The sequence below is a fragment of the Bos indicus x Bos taurus genome, chromosome 1 (assembly GCF_003369695.1).
Source record: "Bos indicus x Bos taurus breed Angus x Brahman F1 hybrid chromosome 1, Bos_hybrid_MaternalHap_v2.0, whole genome shotgun sequence".
NCBI classification, from domain to species: domain Eukaryota; kingdom Metazoa; phylum Chordata; class Mammalia; order Artiodactyla; family Bovidae; genus Bos; species Bos indicus x Bos taurus.
Genome location: NC_040076.1, coordinates 103,434,145 through 103,453,090, shown reverse-complemented (window position 1 = coordinate 103,453,090; position 18,946 = coordinate 103,434,145). Strand labels below are relative to the sequence as shown.

Below are 18,946 nucleotides of genomic sequence, written 5' to 3'. Positions count from 1 at the left end.
TCAGACTCTTTGCTACCCCATGGACTATAGCCTGCCATGCTCCTCTGTCCGTGGAATTCTCCAAACAAGAATACTAAAGTGGGTAGCCATTCCCTTCACCAGGGGATCTTCCTTACCCAGGGATTGAAACCAGGTCTCCAGCATTACAGGCAGATTCTTTACCATATGAGCCCCTAGTGAAGCCTGAGCCACCAGGGAAGCCCCTATTTCTGGCAAAAGTAACATTTGATGAAGTCTAAATATTTCTGCCATTCTAATTGTAGTATTCATATATAAAAAAAATTACTGTGATTTTTAACCTAATAAGTGCCACATTTGTGAAATTGCCTGTAATAAACTATTTTTGGTCTACATTTGACCATTTCTTAAAGTTATACTTAATATTTGTGTATACAATTTGCTTAATTTTGTTCTACATACTTATTCTTAAAAGATTAAGTTTAATTTTAAAATGGTAATGGTCTGAAAAGAAGCTACTTGCAATACTAATGATTTATATGATTTACACATAATATATTCTATTTATGAATAAGTGGGATGTAGGAAAACCTAGTATTTTATATTTTATTCTGATTTTTATTATTATCAGCATAAAATATCCTATCAACTAATATCTAAAGCAAACATTAAAAGTAGGACAATACTAAATCACCTTGGGGATATTAAGAATATATTGCTTTGTTCATCCAACTTGAAATATAGATGGGACAAAATAGAAATCTAGAAGTACTTAGAAATTGGGAACAAAATGTATTTACAAGGCAATTTATGTGATATGCACTCATGCTCAGTTGTGTATGACTCTTTGGGACCCCACTGACTGTAGCACTCCAGGTTCCTCTGTCCACGGGGTGAATACTGGGTGGCGGGGTGGGGAGGGAGTTGCCATTTTCTACTCCAGGTGATCTTTCTGACCCAGCACAATCTCTAATGCCTCCTGCACTGGTAGGCAGGTTCTTTACCTCTTGTTCCACTTAGGAAGCCCAAATTTATGTGATAAAAAAACATTAAAATGTTAAGAAATATAGAAAGTAGAATAGGTAAAAGACAGTGATAGAGACTTCAATCTATAAAGTAGAATTTGAAATTAATGATTTGTTTTTAAATGTAATTTTTAAATATCAAATAAAAAGACTTTAGTTTCTAAAATGAGACACAATTAAATGAATATACTTATTATTTCAGGAAGTTCATATTTGAGACATGGACATTTCTATGCATACCATATACTTCATACCAGGCTGTGTACACTATTTCATGATTAGAGGATGTTTAATCTTGCTGGTCAACACCAACACTATTTTAAAAATATTCCTGTATTTTAAAAGTACTTTAGTAAAACCAGGAAGAACATCTGGAAGTTCACGGTTCACGTACTGCTGAAGCCTGGCTTGGAGAATTTTGAGCATTACTTTACTAGTGTGTGAGATGAGTGCAATTGTGCGGTAGTTTGAGCATTCTTTGGCATTGCCTTTCTTTGGGATTGAAATGAAAACTGACCTTCTCCAGTCCTGTGGCCACTGCTGAGTTTTCCAAATTTGTTAGTATATTGAGTGCAACACTTTCACAGCATCATCACTCAGGATTTGAAATAGCTCAACTGGAATTCCAAAACCTTTAGCAGAGGAACCAGAGATCAAATTGCCAACATCTGCTGGGTCATCAAAAAAATAAAAGAGTTCCAGAAAAACATCTATTTCTGCTTTATTGACTATGCCAAAGCCTTTGACTGTGTGGATCACAATAAACTGTGGAAAGTTCTGAAAGAGATGGGACTACCAGACCACCTGATCTGCCTCTTAAGAAACCTATATGCAGGTCAGGAAGCAACAGTTAGAACTGGACATGGAACAACAGACTGGTTCCAAATAGGAAAAGGAGTATGTCAAGGCTGTATATTGTCACCCTGCTTATTTACCTTATATCCAGTGTATATCATGAAAAACGCTGAGCTGGAAGAAGCACAAGCTGGAATCAAGATTGCCGGGAGAAATATCAGTAACCTCAGATATGCAGATGACACCACCCTTATGGCAGAAAGTGAAGAGGAACTAAAAAGCCTCTTGAGAGGAGAGTGAAAAAGTTGGCTTAAAGCTCAACATTCAGAAAACGAAGATCATGGCATCTGGTCCCATCACTTCATGACAAATAGATGGGGAAACAGTGGAAATAGTGTCAGACTTTATTTTTGGGGGCTCCAAAATCACTGCAGATGATGATTGCAGCCATGAAATTAAAAGACGCTTACTCCTTGGAAGGAAAGTTATGACCAACCTAGATAGCATATTCAAAACCAGAGATATTACTTTGCCAATAAAGGTCCATCTAGTCAAGGCTATGGTTTTTCCTGGGTTCATGTATGGATGTGAAAGTTGAACTGTGAAGAAAGCTGAGTGCCAAAGAATTGATGCTTTTGAACTTGGTGTTGGAGAAGACTCTTGAGAGTCCTTTGGACTGCAAGGAGATCCAACCAGTCCATCCTAAAGATTAGTCCTGGGTGTTCATTGGAAGGACTGATGCTGAAGCTTAAACTCCAATACTTTGGCCACCTCTTTCGAAGAGTTGACTTATTGGAAAAGACCCTGAAGCTGGGAGGGATTGGGGGCAGGAGGAAAAGGGGACAACAGAGGATGAGATGGCTGGATGGCATCACCGACTTGATAGACATGAGTTTGAGTGAACTCCGGGAGTTGGGGATGGACAGGGAGCCCTGGCGTGCTGTGATTCACGGGGTTGCAAAGTGTCGGACACGACTGAGTGACTGAACTGAACTAAACTGAAGGCTCGCTAAAAAGCATCCAGAAAATATAGGAGATTAAACAGCCTATTGGAATCTGAAACATATTAGACTGGTCTATTTTGCCCAGACTTTTATATCAGAAATAATGGCTTGACATTTTTGGTTTACTAAGGCTGACTGAGAAATTATAATTACTATGCTATATAGGGAGACAAAACTTGAAAACCAGTAAAAATAAAACTTTGCTTCAGCCAGATTGTACTGAATTATGAAATTCTCTTGATTTTTGTTTATTTAAGCCAGATCATTTTCAGTATCCAAAATAGCAATTTAGAATGACCTTAGAAATCCTTACCTGTCCTCGGAGAAGGCAATGGCACCCCACTCCAGTACTTTTGCCTGGAAAATCCCATGGACAGAGGAGCCTGATGGGCTGCAGTCCATGGGGTTGCTAGGAGTCGGACACGACTGAGGGACTTCAATTTCACTTTTCACTTTCATGCATTGGAGAAGGAAATGGCAACCCACTTCAGTGTTCTTGCCTGGAGATTCCCAGGGACGGCGAAGCCTGGTGGGCTGCTGTCTATGGGGTCACACAGAGTCAGACACGACTGAAGTGACTTAGCAGCAGCAGCAGCAGCTACCTTTCCTCATAACCACCAAAATTAAAACGTTTAAAAAGCATAATGCTTCATACCTGTTCAGATGAGAAATTTGAGCATATTGCCTTACTTTCCCATTGCAAACTTTCATTTAAATTATAGAAAAATATCTCTTATTTTAAATATTAAATGTATAGTACAACTGAAGTAAAAAATGCATTATTGAACAAGATTTGACTAATCTCAGAGTTTCTTCTCCAAGATATTAACTACAAAAGGAAAAATAGTAATGCACGGGGAGAAACTCAGAAGACATCTGCTGAGCCGAGTGATGAATGATATCACCAGTAATGACAATTCAACATCATGGACCCCTTGATATGACACACTGAGAAAGGCAAGCAACTTGATTCCAATCATGAAATAATCAAACATGTAAATTGAGGGACATTTTACAAAATATAACTTATTGGTACTCATGAACAGTGTCAAAGTTGTGAGAGATGAGGAAAGAACATGAAATTGTTACAATCTGGAAGAGACTAAATAAAACTCAATAACAATAACAACCTGTGTGGGATCTGGTTTAGGATTCCAAACTGGAAAAGAATGTTAGAGAAAAAAACTAGTAAATTTTGTACAGTGTGTGTAGTTTAGTTAGTAATTTTGTACCAATAATTTTTGTTCAATTGCAATATGCTTCTATATATATATACATATTATATATGTATTTTTATTAGTCTAAAATCAATTAAAATTAAAATATGAAACAAAACCAGAACTTTAGCAGCCGACAAAATGGTGATGGAAGAGGTGGAGGGGAAAAGTGGTGAATGATAAGACCCAGTATAAGCAGGAAGAGACTGATTTCTTTTTTTTGGTAAGACTAGAAAAACTGGGCTTCCCTGGTGGCTCAGATGGTAAAGAATCTGCCTGCAATGTAGAAGACCTGGGTTCAATCCCTGGTTGGGAATATGCCCTGGAGGAGGGCATGGCAATCCACTCCAGTATTTTTGCCTGGAGAATCCCATGGACAGAGGAGCCTGGCAGGCTACAGTCAATGGGGTCACAAACAGTAGGACACGACAGAGCAACTAAGCCCTCAGAGAGATTAGGATTCAAATCTGGAGGAAGCCAAAAACTCAGAACCTAAACAGAAGGAAACCAATGAGGGGGTAAGACCTTTTATTCAAACAGAACTTAAGCACAGTCATTAAATGCAAATTCAGGGTAATTAAAAGTACAACCTTAGGCTATGCATTTCCTGTCTCTCACAGCAGTTACCTCGGAATAAAGCGTCAAGAACATCATTATTAGCTGTGTTAAAACATGTTCCTGATGGGAATGAAGAATTGACTTTAGACAATTTAGAATTTTTCTCTTTGAGTTTGCGACTAAGTTGACATAGAGTAGATCTAGAGTAGTTCTGCTGCTGCTAAGTCGCTTCAGCAGTGTCCGACTCTGTGCGATCCCATAGACGGCAGCCCACCAGGCTCCCCCGTCCCTGGGATTCCCCAGGCAAGAACACTGGAGTGGTTTGCCATTTCCTTCTTCAATGATTGAAAAGTGAAAAGTGAAAGTGAAAGTGAAGGTGTGTCCGACTCTTCGCGACCCCATGGACTGCAGCCTACCAGGCTTCCGTCTATGGGGTCGCACGGAGTCGGACACGACTGAAGCGACTTAGCAGCAGCAGCAGCAGAGGGGCTTTTGGTCCTATTCAGTTTCAAAATTTTTTATTGTTAATGTCATTACTTTAAAAATTATTTGAATTTTTGAATTGTTGGTTAAATCTTTGAAAAAAGTTTACAGAAATAAAAAAAATTCACCCATGTGGAAATTGAAACAATTTCACAATTTTCTAAATTGAGCTTTTGAAAAAATTTCCAGATGATGAGAACTATGTAGACATTTTGGAAATGAGCTTCTGAAACTCCTTAAAACTGTCCTTTACTTTTGCTATCAATAAATATTGTGTATGATTTCTATCATAGTTTTCTCTCCAGCCAAAGGCCTACAATTAAACCATCTGCCAAATAATAATTAATTTATCCTTTTTGTCCTGAGGGAAATGAGCAAAATATTAATCAACATGAATATCCTGTCAAAATCTTTAATGCTTGTGGCAGTTTTATCTTAACTGTAATAAACTAGGATACATACTGGATTTCATTATTTTTCAGAAATTCTAATTCAAATTAGAATTAAATTAATTTATTTATTAATTAATTAAAAATGGAATTGTTTATATTTTCTTCTGTAAAAGCATATTTAAAAGTATTTTATTTATTGAGGGTACTCTTTATGTTTGATTAAAATATTTAGAGACTCTTATCCTACATAGGTTCTTATATTTTTTAACTACACCCCTGATTTAAATAATTCAAAATTAATTTCAGTAATATACTTTTAATATTTTTAAAGCCATAAAATTTAGTTTTATTAAGAGTATTCATTTTATTGTGATATGAATAAGTTAAAGATAAAAGTGCCTACTAACTCTTATGACCACATAAGATAGAATGTAAAAATGTAGAGATAAGTCTCTCTCTAATTGTGGTCTTGTTAAACTGCTTTAAACACAAATGTTATCTTATTTCTTACTTGACTGAGGCAGAAATAATGAAGACGTGAACACATTTTAAATATCATTGAGATGTGCCAATCTATAAAAATTTTTACTTTTACAAACTATACATGTGATTTTATTTATATCGTCAATAATTGGACAGAGATTTGCATTTTTTAAAAAAATCTCATTTTGATCTTCATGAAAATTTGGGAATTTATTGTTTTCATTCTTCAGATGAAATAGCAGCCTCAGTTGATAATATCCCAAGACCACAACTCTAACAGATTTTGAAGATGAAACTCAAACGTAGACTGTAAATGCCTTGCCCTTTCTGTGATATGATGCATGTTTCTAGGATCAGTAGAAGTCTAAGCTTTCAATTAGCACATTTCCCAGTTTATTAAAGAACGAGGGAGTGCATTGCTATTTAATATTTATTTGTCTGGAACCATGAAATGGCATTTGTTCTAAGGTTTTGAAATACATTCCTGTGTCTGTGAAAAACACTAGAGAAAATTAGCCACTGTAATCATAAAATGTACTTGTATATATTTATGTCCGGCAATGGCATTGGTTGATGGTCTGAGGAAGTTTATGTAACTATTACTGATCCCCAATGGGTCCAGGACCACTCAGTGAGTTATTTGCCTGGAGATTCAAATGCCAGTCAAAAGAAACCAGGTTCAGTGTAGCAAAGGAGAAACTGTATTCATTGATCAAGGAATGGAGAAGGGAGAGCTTATGCTCTAAAAACACCTTCTCTCTGAAGGGTGGGGAGTAGGGAAATTTTAAGGGTTAAAAGACAGACATGTCATGAGATAGACATCTCCTCAAAAAAAATTAAAAAAAAAAAGAGGGGGTGGAAATTTCCAGGAGCAGCTGGGCCATGCAGTCTTCCATATATCTTTGCACAGGCATGAATTGTACCTAAGAGAGTGCAAACCCCTTCTTCTCCTTTCTCCCCATGGGTAGCATGGCAATGAAGCAAAGTCACTTTCAGACACCTCCAGGTCCATCTCCACAGGTTCCTTGCTGTAGTCAAGCTCTGAAGTTCCAGCTACACAGGTTCCAGGTCTGTAGTCAAGTCAGAGCTAGTTCAGGATGCATATTTCTTAAAGCACTACTATAAATATCTGTCAATTACCATGTGCTTTGGAAGCAAATACAGATAGAAATCAAGGAAAGGATCCTTTAGCTTTCAACTGGTATGGGTGCCAAAAACACCACATATTCAGAGTTTAAGTAGTGCACTAAATGATCTGTAACCTTTCCTTTCTCAAGGGAATCTTCCAAACCCAGGGGTTGAACCCAGGTCTCCTTCATTGCAGGCAAATTCTCTACCATTTGAGCCACCAGTCCAGTTCAGTTCATTTCAGGCACTCACTTGTGTCTGACTCTTTGTGACCCCATGGACTGCAGCACACCAGGGAAGCCCTAAATGATACATTGTGTATTTTATGACATACTGACTTACCTTTTATTCAGAACTTGTAGTATACACTCACATACACAGATACACACAGAGATATGTACAGAAAATAATCATCTGTACTTTCCCTCACATACACTTAGCAAAAGCAACATTTCCAAAATTCCCATCTGTTCTGCATATGAACGTACCTAATCATGCTCTGACTAACACAGCTTTAAACTTACATTCTTATAAGATGATAGGTTTAGAGGTTTGACTGCAGTAAAAATTATTATCATTTTACACTATTCCCATGAAAGCATTATGATAAATAAGAATTCATTAAAGCAAAATCCAGTATAGGTTTTTAGATGTTGTCCATATCTACACACACACACAAACACCACATACACAGACATGCATTTATACATATAAATATGCAAAATATATAATGTGCAACTAGTAAGTTTTGAACTTGTAAATAATATAATCACTTTAACAGCTTTTTAGTTTATTGTATTTTCTGTGAACTCTATAGCCAGGAGTGTCTGAAAAGACATAATCTAGACTAAATATTGGAGAAGACAATGGCAAGCCACTCCCTCTTGCCTGGAAAATCCCATGGATGGAGGAGCCTGGTAGGCTGCAGTCCATGGGGTCGCAAAGAGTCGGACAGGACTGAGCAACTTCACTTTCACTTTTCACTTTAATGCACTGGAGAAGGAAACAGCAACCCACTCCAGTGTTCTTGCCTGGAGAATCCCAGGGATAGGGGAGCATGGTGGGCTGCCATCTATGGGGTCTCACAGAGTCGGACACGACTGAAGCGACTTAGGAGCAGCAACAGCAGACTAAATATAAATATCTAGTCAAGCCATTATCTAACACAGCATGTTCTAAGTTCCATAGAAAATAGCTATATAGTCTTTTTCTTTTTAACATTAAACATACTGAAGCTTTAATAGAAGATATTATTCAATAATGAAGAAAATATTCACCTGGTATCAATTCAATGTCCTTTAAAATCCTATTAAATTATATTAACAAATATATATTTACTAGTCTTCCCTGGTGGCTCAGTCGGTAAAGAATCTGCCTGCAGTGCGGGAGACCCAGGTTCAATCCCTGGAAAATAGCTATATAGTCTTGACAATAATAAACCAATTATAACAAATACAGGCTACTGGGCTCATGTTTGTGTATGTTTGTGTGTGTGTTTGTGAAAGAATATTTAAGAGTTACAAGTTTCAACCTGACATTCCTAGATTAAATTCCCTCTACCAATTTTTACAAACATTTCTTAAGTCTTCATTATATTTCTAATGAAAGAAGGATAATCATAATTTGTAAAAAGCCATCATTTATAGGACAAAGGCATGGAGGTATAAAGAAATTAATGTGTGGTTCATAAAGTACACCAGTACCACAGCTGCACTTGCTACTAAAGCAGTCACAACCTGTCACCAAATAAATACACTTTTATATACATAAGTGCATTTAGAACTGGGCTGTATATTGCTCCTCAGATAGTCCAAGTGGGTTACACTTTCAACTTATTTTCAATGTGTTTCTCCCAAGAGCATCTGTTTGAAATTTCTGCTCAAATCTCTTATTTCTCTAGACACAATTATAATTTGATTTTTCATTAAGGATGAATGAAACTATTGATATCTGATTGTGACTTTTTCTAAAATATTTTATTGAAGTATAATTTATATGAGGCACTAACTTGTATTTTTTAAGGAGATTTAGCATATGCATTCATTCTTATAAACATAGCCCCAATTAGGCATGGATTATTTCCATTTCCTGTAAAACTTCTTCCAGGACCTTATGGCTGGCATCCCTCTTACTCTGTCTCCAAGGCTATCATTTATTTGTTTTTTATAACAATAGATTTTTTTTTCCTTTTCTGGAATATTTTATAAATGAATTAAAAAAAAATATGTCCAGCCTCTTTGACATAAGATAATGCTTTGGCATAAATTCATGTCACTGTGTGTACCAGTAGCTTTTCTTCTTCATTTTTTGTGATGCTGTGTGTGTGAAAGTGAAAGTGTTAGTCACTCAGTCATGTCCAACTCTTTATCACCCTACGGACTGTAGCCTGCCAGATTCTTCCATCCATGGGATTTTCTAGGCAGTACTAAAGTGGGTTCCTATTTCCTTCTCCAGAAGATCTTCCCAACCCAGGAATTGAACCCAGGTCTCCCACACTGCAGGCAGACTCTTTACTGTCTGAGCCACCAGGGAAGCCCAATTTTTTCTGTGGACACTTTTCCACAGTTAAGATTTTCTCAATTTGGTGATATTATAGAATTTAAGTATTGCATAATAGAACTGTTTTAACTGAAGATTATATAGAAAAGTTTTATAATATTTTTCCCATATTATTAGCATTTTAAATAAGAACAAGAAAATTTGAGTTATGTCAACATCAGGCTTATAAGGTGATGTTTTGAAAAAATATGTCAAATGTCAATGGGGGGGGTACATGTGTTAATTTTTTTCTGAAATTGAAAAATATTTCAGAACCTCCTTCTCAGTGTGAACCTTTCTCTGCAACCACATGCTTGTTCTGTATAGTTTTTTTAGTTTAAGTATGTTCATTCTTGCTCTTGATTTTGTTTATAAAAATGAATCTCTAAAAATTTAGGAAAGTAGTACTAAGTACATGGAGAATGAAGTAAGGAATCAAAATTATTTCAATGTAAGGACAGGATGTGACCTCAGACATGTGACCAAGAAATAATGTTTTAAATATTTTACTACACACTGAGGAAACCAGAAGGGAAAGAGACACGTGTACCCCAATGTTCATCGCAGCACTGTTTATAATAGCCAAGACATGGAAGCAACCTAGATGTCCATCAGCGGATGAATGGATAGGAAAGCTGTGGTACATATACACAATGGAGTATTACTCAGCCATTAAAAAGAATACATTTGAATCAGTTCTAATGAGGTGGATGAAACTGGAGCCTATTATACAGAGTGAAGTAAGCCAGAAGGAAAAACATAAATACAGTATACTAACGCATATATATGGAATTTAGAAAGATGGTAACAATAACCTGGTGTACGAGACAGCTAAAGAGACACTGATGTATAGAACAGTCTTATGGACTTTGTGGGAGAGGGAGAGGGTGGGAAGATTTGGGAGAATGGCAATGAAACATATAAAATATCATGTAGGAAACAAGTTGCCAGTCCAGGTTCGATGCATGATGCTGGATGCTTGGGGCTGGTGCACTGGGACGGCCCAGAGGGATGGTATGGGGAGGGAGGAGGGAGGAGGGTTCGGGATGGGGAGCGCATGTATACCTGCGGAGGATTCATTTTGATATTTGGCAAAACTAATACAATTATGTAAAGTTTAAAAATAAAATAAAATTGGAAGAAAAAAATAATAATAAATAAAATGCAAAAAAAAAAAAAAAAATGTCACTTAACTCATAGACCCACTTTGGTGAAAAGACAGAAATCTTGTTAAGAAAACTATTTGTTGAAATGTGTAATTAATAAAGCACCATCTGTGACATTCAAAAAAAAAAAAAAAATAAATATTTTACATTTCAACACACATGGGTGTCCTGTGTTTTGATGTGTTGGAGGAGTTTGTAATTTCCTGTTCTGTCTCATCGTAACAAAAATTTGAAGCAATGGACCAGCATTACAGCCCTCAGATGGACCAGTGTTACAGTTCCATGTTACAGCCCAGTTTTATTTAGAAAGTAAAGGAAAATGTACCCTCGAGGTGTGAGGGCATGCCAACCCAAAAGACGTGAAGAGAAGAAAGGCCCCTGGCCCAGTTTTTGGCTCCTCTTTTTATATGTTTTTCTCTTTCCCTGGGTCTGCCCCATGTAAACTGGGCTAGCCAGGAATGCTGTTTGTTTTACCTGAGGTCCTCAATCCGGTCCTTCCTTTGTTCTATTTTAGCAGGCTTTTCCCTTCCTTGTCTTTTAGCCACCGCCATTTTGGACTCCTTTTTCCTATTCTAACTACCTAACATGAAGTTATGAATTTAATGAGAGTTCAGCAGATGTGTAGAACACAAATGTAATTTCTCACTTAGAATCATAGGCTTTCATACTGTCAAGTAGACATATGGATTTTTAAAAATAAATGATACCATTAATCAGGAAATGTCTGATTATTATAGATTTTCAGCTGTCCAAATCTAAATAATTTTTTTCATTAAATTTTATGAAGCTAGCTTGTTCTCAAGAAACCTCTTGACAAACATAGTATAAAAATGGAAAATCTCACTTATGACTAATTGTGAAAAAAATCTAAATCCAAGAATCAAACTTAGCAACACAAAAATGAGTAAACTATGAATGAATAGTTATTATGTATCTTGCCTGGAAAATCCCATGGACGGAGAAGCCTGGTGGGCTGCAGTCCATGTGGTCGCTAAGAGTCGGTCACAACTGAGCGACTTCACGTTCACTTTTCACTTTCAGGCATTGGAGAAGGAAATGGCAACCCACTCCAGTGTTCTTGCCTGGAGAATCCCAGGGACGGGGGAGCCTGGTGGGCTGCCGTCTATGGGGTTGCACAGAGTCGGACACAACTGAAGAGACTTAGCAAGCAAGCAAGCAAGCAATGATAGCTCTGGTAGAGGACATCTGTTAGTTATTAAATTCTTATTAATAGGAAAAAGAGAGAAAAAAAATTAGTTATGAGGCCTCACCTCCAAATATCACATTAGAGATTGGAGCTTCAACATGAATTTTAGGGGAACACAAATAGTCAATCCGTAGCAGTTTAGTAATATTAAGAGAGGCTCTGAAGGATCACTTGTATGTCCTTACCTCCATAGTGCAGTAGCAGTTTAATTGCTCCTTGGTAGTCTTCATCAGTCACCCCAGCTAGCACAGTAGCTGTCATCTTTGCTTGTTGATTCAGAGGCATTAAGGATCCACAGTGACCAGGCAACAATCTTAAATTCAGTTAATGAAATCATTTTTGTGTCTACTTGTAGAAGTATTCCTCTCTTAGAGACTGAGGCTGCTAGGCCAGCAGAGCATAAGATCATAGGCAGGGAAGCAAAATTTTTGCTGGAAGGTCACTAGGGTTAAGAGTGAGTGGTGCCACTCCCATTTCCACTTCATGATTCCTCAACGCTTGAGTCCTGGCTATAGGAGAAAAAGTGTCATATATTGGGTGCTGATTCAAAGTACATACACCTTCTAGAGAACCTTGCCTCAGCCCTGCAAGATATTATGATCTCAAGTTCAAGTTCAGTCACTCAATTGTGTCCAACTCTTTGTGACCGCATAGACTGCTGCACTCCAGGCTTCCCTGTCCATCACCAACTCCCGAGTTTACTCAAACTCATGTCCATTGAGTCGGTGATGCCATCCAACTATGTCATCCTCTTTCATCCCCATCTCCTCCCACCTTCAATCTTTCCCAGCATCAGGGTCTTTTCAAATGAGTCAGTTCTTTGCATCATGTGGCCAAAGTATTGGAGTTTCAGCTTCAGCATCAGTCATTCCAATGAATATTCAGGACCAATTTCCTTTAGGGTTGAATGATTGGATCTCCTTGCTGTCCAATGGACTCTCAAGAGTCTTCTCCAATGGCATGGTTCAAAACCATCAATTCTTCGTCATTCAGCTTTCTTTATAGTTCAACTCTCACATTCATACATGACTACTGGAAAAAAATAATAACTGACTACACAGATCTTTGTTGGTAAAGTAATGTCTCTGTTTTTTAATATGCTGTCTAGGTTGATCATAACTTTCCTTCCAAGGAGTAAGCCTCTTTTAATTTCATGGCTGCAGTCACCATCTGCAGTGATTTTGGAGCCCAAGAAAATAAAGTCAGCCACTGTTTCCCATCTATTTGCCATGAAGTGATGGGACTAAATGCCATGCTCTTAGTTTTCTGAATGTTGAGTGTTAAGCTAACTTTTTAACTCTCCTCTTTCACTTTCGTCAAGAGGCTCTTTATTTCTTCACTTTCTTCCATAAGTATGGTATCATCTGCATATCTGAGGTTATTGATATCTCTCCTGGCAATGTTGATTCCAGTTTGTGCTTCACCCAGTCCAGCATTTCTCATGATGTACTCTGCATATAAGTTAAATAAGCAGGGTGACAATCTACAGCCTTGACATACTCCTTTCCCCATCTTGAACCAGTCTGTTGTTCCATGTCCTGTTTTAACTGCTGCTTCTTGACCTGCATACAGATTTCTGAAGGGGCAGGTCAGGTGGTCTGGTATTCCCATCTCTTTAAAAATTTTCCACAGTTTGTTGTGATCCACACAGTCAAAGGATCTGGTGTAGTCAATAAAGCAGAAATAAATGTTTTTCTGGAATTCTCTTGTTATTTCTATGATCCAACAGATGTTGGCAATTTGATCTCTGGTTTATATGCCTTTTCTAAATCCAGCTTGAACATCTGGAAGTTCACAGTTCACACACTGTTGAAGCCTGGCTTGGAGAATTTTCAGCACTACTTTACTAGTATGTGCGATAAGTGCAATTGTGTGGTACTTTTAACATTCTTTGGCATTGCCTTTGTTTGGAATTGCAATGAAAGCTGACTTTTCCAGCCCTGTGGCCACTGCGGAGTTTTCCAAATTTGCTGGCATATTGAGTGCACCCCTTTCATAGCATTATCTTTTAGGTATTGAAATAGCTCACCTGGGTTTCTATCACCTCCACTAGCTTTGTTCATAGTGATGCTTCTAAGGCCCACTTGACTCCACATTCCAGGGTATCTGGTTCTATGTGAGTGATCACACCATCGTGATTATGATCTAGCTGGAACTATAACTGAGACATCAAAAGGTTATCCCACCATTCTGTCAAGCCAGATATTTTAGAATGGTAGGGAACATGATTAGACCAGTAATTCCATGGGAATGGCACATTGAATTGAGTTACTGGATCAGAAACAGTACTTTGTGGGATAGCATGATGATGGATAAGGCATTCTAAAAAAGTCACAGAAGATAGTTATGATAGAAACATTGCATGAAGGGAAGGCAAATCTGATATCAAGAGTAAATGTTTATTTCAATGAGAATAAAATGCTATATCGTCTATGGTGGAAAATATAGTCCCTCTTTTCATTGTTCTTGTTGAAAATGTGTGTTTTCTTTATTTTCCTTAAATATTATGAAATTTTATCAATTTCAGTTTTATTTGTAAGAACCAGTTGCTTTTGAAAATAGCTCCTTTTTTGAACACATTTAAGTCAGTTCTAATGAGGTAGATGAACCTAGAGCCTAGTATACAGAAAGAAGTATGTCAGAAAGAGAAAAATATCATATATTAATGCATATATATGGGATCTAGGAAGATGGTACTGATAAAATTATTTGCAGGGCAACAGTGGAGACACAGACATAGAGAAGAGACATATGGACATAGGCTGGGAAGGGAAGGAGAGGCTGGGACGAATGGAGAGAGTAACATGGAAGCATACATTATCATGGGCTTCCCTGGTGGCTCAGATAGTAAAGCGTCTGCATGCAATGCAGGAGACCAGGGTTTGATCCCTGGGCCAGGAAGATCCCCTGGAGAAGGAAATGGAAACCCAATCCAATACTCTTGCCTGGAAAATTCCATGGACTGAGGAGCCTGGTAGGCTACCGTCTATGGGGTCGCAAAGATTTCGACACGACTGAGTGACTTCACTTTCACTTTTTTTTTTCATACATTATCATATATAAAACAGATAGCCAATGGGAATTTGCTGTATGACTCGGTGAACTCTAACCAAAGCTCTGTATCGACCTAGAAGTGTGGGATGGCGAGGGATGTGGGAGGTAATTTTAAGAGGGAGGGAACATAATTATACTTATGGCTGGTTCATGTTCATGTTTGACAGAAACCAACACAATACTTTAAAGCAATTATTGTTCAATTAAAAATAAATTTTAAAAAATATAGGGTTAAAAAGAAAAAAATCCGTTTTATATATATATTTTTAAAATTCTTTATACTGTCCTTAATTCTAAGTAAATGGATTTTAATTTAACTCTTAAGCTATAAGCTTAGGTAATGGATTTTTGATGTTTTTATTTTTTAATGTGAAAATGCAAAAGCAAGAGTTTCATCCATGTATTGCTTTGGTTGATATAATATTTTATTACAATGTAATCAAAGCATTTTCATCCTTACACAGGGACCATGATAATCTTCTCTGTATCATTCCAATTTTGTGCCAAAGAGAGCACAAAATATCTTCTAATTTAACTTGTCAATTCTTTGACATAGGCATGTTTAGAAGAGTTTGTTTACTTTACACATATTTATGGAGTTTTCCAATATTTTTAATTACTGTTTTTTGTTATTGAGAAATAATTAATTTTCTTTGGGGAGAAAATTCACATTGTATAGTTTCAATCTATTTTAATTTGTTGAGACTTGTTTTACAGCCAGTATATGTTCTAGCTTAGTAAATTCCCCTTGTGCTCTTTCAGAGTGTAGTCTACCTTTGCTGGGTATAGTAATCTACATACACCAGTTAAAGTAACTAATTGATATTCTTTAAATCTTCTATATTTACTAAGTAATTATGCTTACTTATTCTGTCAGTTATTTAAAAAGAGGTATTAAAATCGCCAACTGTCATTTTGGATTTATCTGTTCCTAATTTCCCTTGTGTCAGTTTTGCTCATGTGTTTCAAAGCTATGTTTAAATGTACACACATTTAGGACTGTTATATTTTCTTGATTAATTGACTCATTTATTAATGAAATATCTTTCTTTATCCCTGGAAATATTCACTGTTGTAAGATAACTTTTACTCATGTTACCACTTTAGAGTTTGATGATTATTTTCATGTAATTATTTTTCCCATCCATATTATTTTTATTTTTTTCCATATTACTTTTAATGTGCTCATCTGTTTTCACAAGAAAGTAAGTCTTATCCTGTTTAGCAAGAAACAGTTTGTTATTAAAAAAAAAAAGAATAGTAATTGAATGGAATCCTTTGAAAGTAATAATACTAAGTATCACTGTCTAAAATTTATAAATTATAAGCACACTTGGGAATAAATTGGAAGTATCCTGGTATATGGGAAAAGGCAATGGCATCCCACTCCAGTACTCTTGCATGGAAATCCCATGGATGGAGGAGCCTGGTGGGTTGCAGTCCATGGGGTCACTAAGAGACACGACTGAGCGACTTCACTTTCACTTTTCACTTTTCACTTTCCTGCATTGGAGAAGGAAATAGCAGCCCTCTCCAGTGTTCTTGCCTGGAGAATCCCAGGGGTGGGGGAGCCTGGTGGGTTGACGTCTACGGGGTCACACCGAGTTGGACACGACTGAAGTGACTTAGCAGTAGCAGCAGCATCCTGGTATATTCTCCATAATCCAAAGCTAATGGACAAATTGTGTTTTGGAAAAGTAGGAAATTAAAAAGAAAAATCTGGGAAATTCAGTTAGTGTTATAGATAGACCTAAGGTGTTCTACCATTGATTTGAAACAAGCTTTAATTATGCTTTTGCTGGATCTTAGTCAAATTCTCAGGAAAAAAGAAAGTTGATTTGTTTAGCTCTGATATACATTCCAGGGCTCCCCTGGTGGCTTGGATGGTAAGAATGCAATGCAGAAAACCCAGGTTTGATCCCTGGGTCAGGAAGATCCACTGGAGAAGGGAATGGCTACCCACTCCTGGCAAATTTCATGGACAAAGGAACCTAGTGGGCTAGAGTCCATGGGGTTGCAAAGAATCAGACATGACTGAGCAATTAAACAAGAATGCACACATACATTCCCAGTCCAGTTATCTATATTTGGGGAAGGAAAGAAGGAGGTCACATAACAAAAACTGATTACCAGTGTTAGCAGTATGTTTAGTAGAGAGACTGTAGCAACACTCAAAATATCACCTTCTACACCATCTAAAAGGAAAGATCCTATTCAGATATGCTTCAGGGATTGATAATCATATTTACCACTTCTTTGCAAGTTATATTTGAATCATTTAGCATTTGTTTGTTCTCATAAAACTTATAGATTCATTGAAAATTGTAAATTGCCTTTTGTTCCACTTACTTAGTTTTCTAGAATATTATTTTATTCACCTCTTACTGTTCCATGTCTGTGTTGGATATCAGTGTTATCAATATTCTTTTTATATCCATAAGCACATCATTTCTGATTTTTCTCCTGAGACAACTCAGCTGGCATGATCTGTCCATCTGCTAGGATCAGCCCTGGTGGATCCCTGGGAATACTGCACAACTACAATTCAATAATTTCCTTGATCTCGCATCCTCAGAATTCTCTTCAGTGTCATTGAGAACACATTGTAGAACAGATATCTTTTTTTTTTTTTTTTCCTACAGCATGATAAAAACTGAAGTGAATATTTAAGCAGCCTTCATAGCTGGGTAATTTTAGTTTAAGTTTTAAAATCTTTAATTCCTGACTGGGATAAGAATTCTGAGATCAGCAATGATATTGAAGGTATCATTTTCTTGGACTGCAATTTGTCTTTGGTAATTATTTCTGAACTAGTAATCATTTTATCATTATTATATACAGTTTTTAACATTTTGGAGTCACTTTAATGAAAGACAACATATCTAGATAAAACATTAAATTAAAAAAAAAAAAAACTAGCCAAGAAAGATGACATTCAAGTTATAAGAGTTACAGAAAAAGAAATGAGGAAATGAAGAAAGAAGAAAAGGTATAAAAGATCGTCACATATTTATAGATTTCAAAGAAGCGCAGCTGATGAAGGTGACTTCTTTATCTTCACTCCCAAATATTGTCCCTTTTCCTCCTTTATTGGGCTATGTTAATGAATAACCATATTAATTTTTCCTCTCTAAATAAACCAGTTTTCAGTATCTACATAATAACCAATTCAATTCAAACTATCATCATCCTGCACCCAAATAATGACATATCCTCCTAAGTATAATTTTTCCAACACAATTTTCCCCTCCAGTTAATTCTTCATTAAAGCTCTTCTTATTCTAAATTACAAGTATTAGTTCATGATACTTCAGTAGACTTCCACACCCTTAATACATAGCTTAGTTTCCTGGAACACCTTTGTTGTTTAGTCGCTCAGTCCTGCCTGACTCTTTGTGACCCCATGGACTGTAGCATGCCAGGCTTCCCTGTCCTTCACCGTCTCTCAGAGCTTGCTCAAACTCATATCCATTGAGTCGGTGATGCCATCTCATCCTCTGTCATTCCCTTCTCCTGCCTTCAACATTTCCCAGCATCAGGGTCTTTTCTAATGGTTCAGCTCTAATTATTTTCTAATTATGTAACAGTTTTGGAGATCATGTCTAACTTTGCTTATTTAATTAGGAAAATAAAATATTCAGAATAAAAAATTTGGATAAAATGAACTCTGAATTTCATACTTGAGATTTTCCATATTTGTAAATATTGTATACATAAATGAGATTTCTAGTAAGGACCCAGAGAACCTCATCAATTTTAAATCCAGAGCAGAACTTAATCAATTTGCAAGAATATTTCCCCTGCTTATTCTGGACTTTCCAACAATCCTATATATGAAATCGAAGAATTTCTATCCTATTTTGTACCTAGGAGTAAAGAGATGGTATCTTATAATCCTTTCTATACTTTGAGCACTTGACTTTGCAGTAAATTATTTA

General features: G+C 36.7%; 1 non-coding gene across 1 annotated transcript; it reads right to left on the bottom strand.

The window, feature by feature from the left end:
* Nucleotides 1-15,427: 15,427 nt before the first annotated feature.
* On the bottom strand, nt 15,428-15,533 carry LOC113899403. Its single transcript, XR_003512909.1, has one exon. It is a non-coding gene; the product is annotated as a U6 spliceosomal RNA (small nuclear RNA).
* Between the last annotated feature and the right edge of the window lie 3,413 nt (nt 15,534-18,946).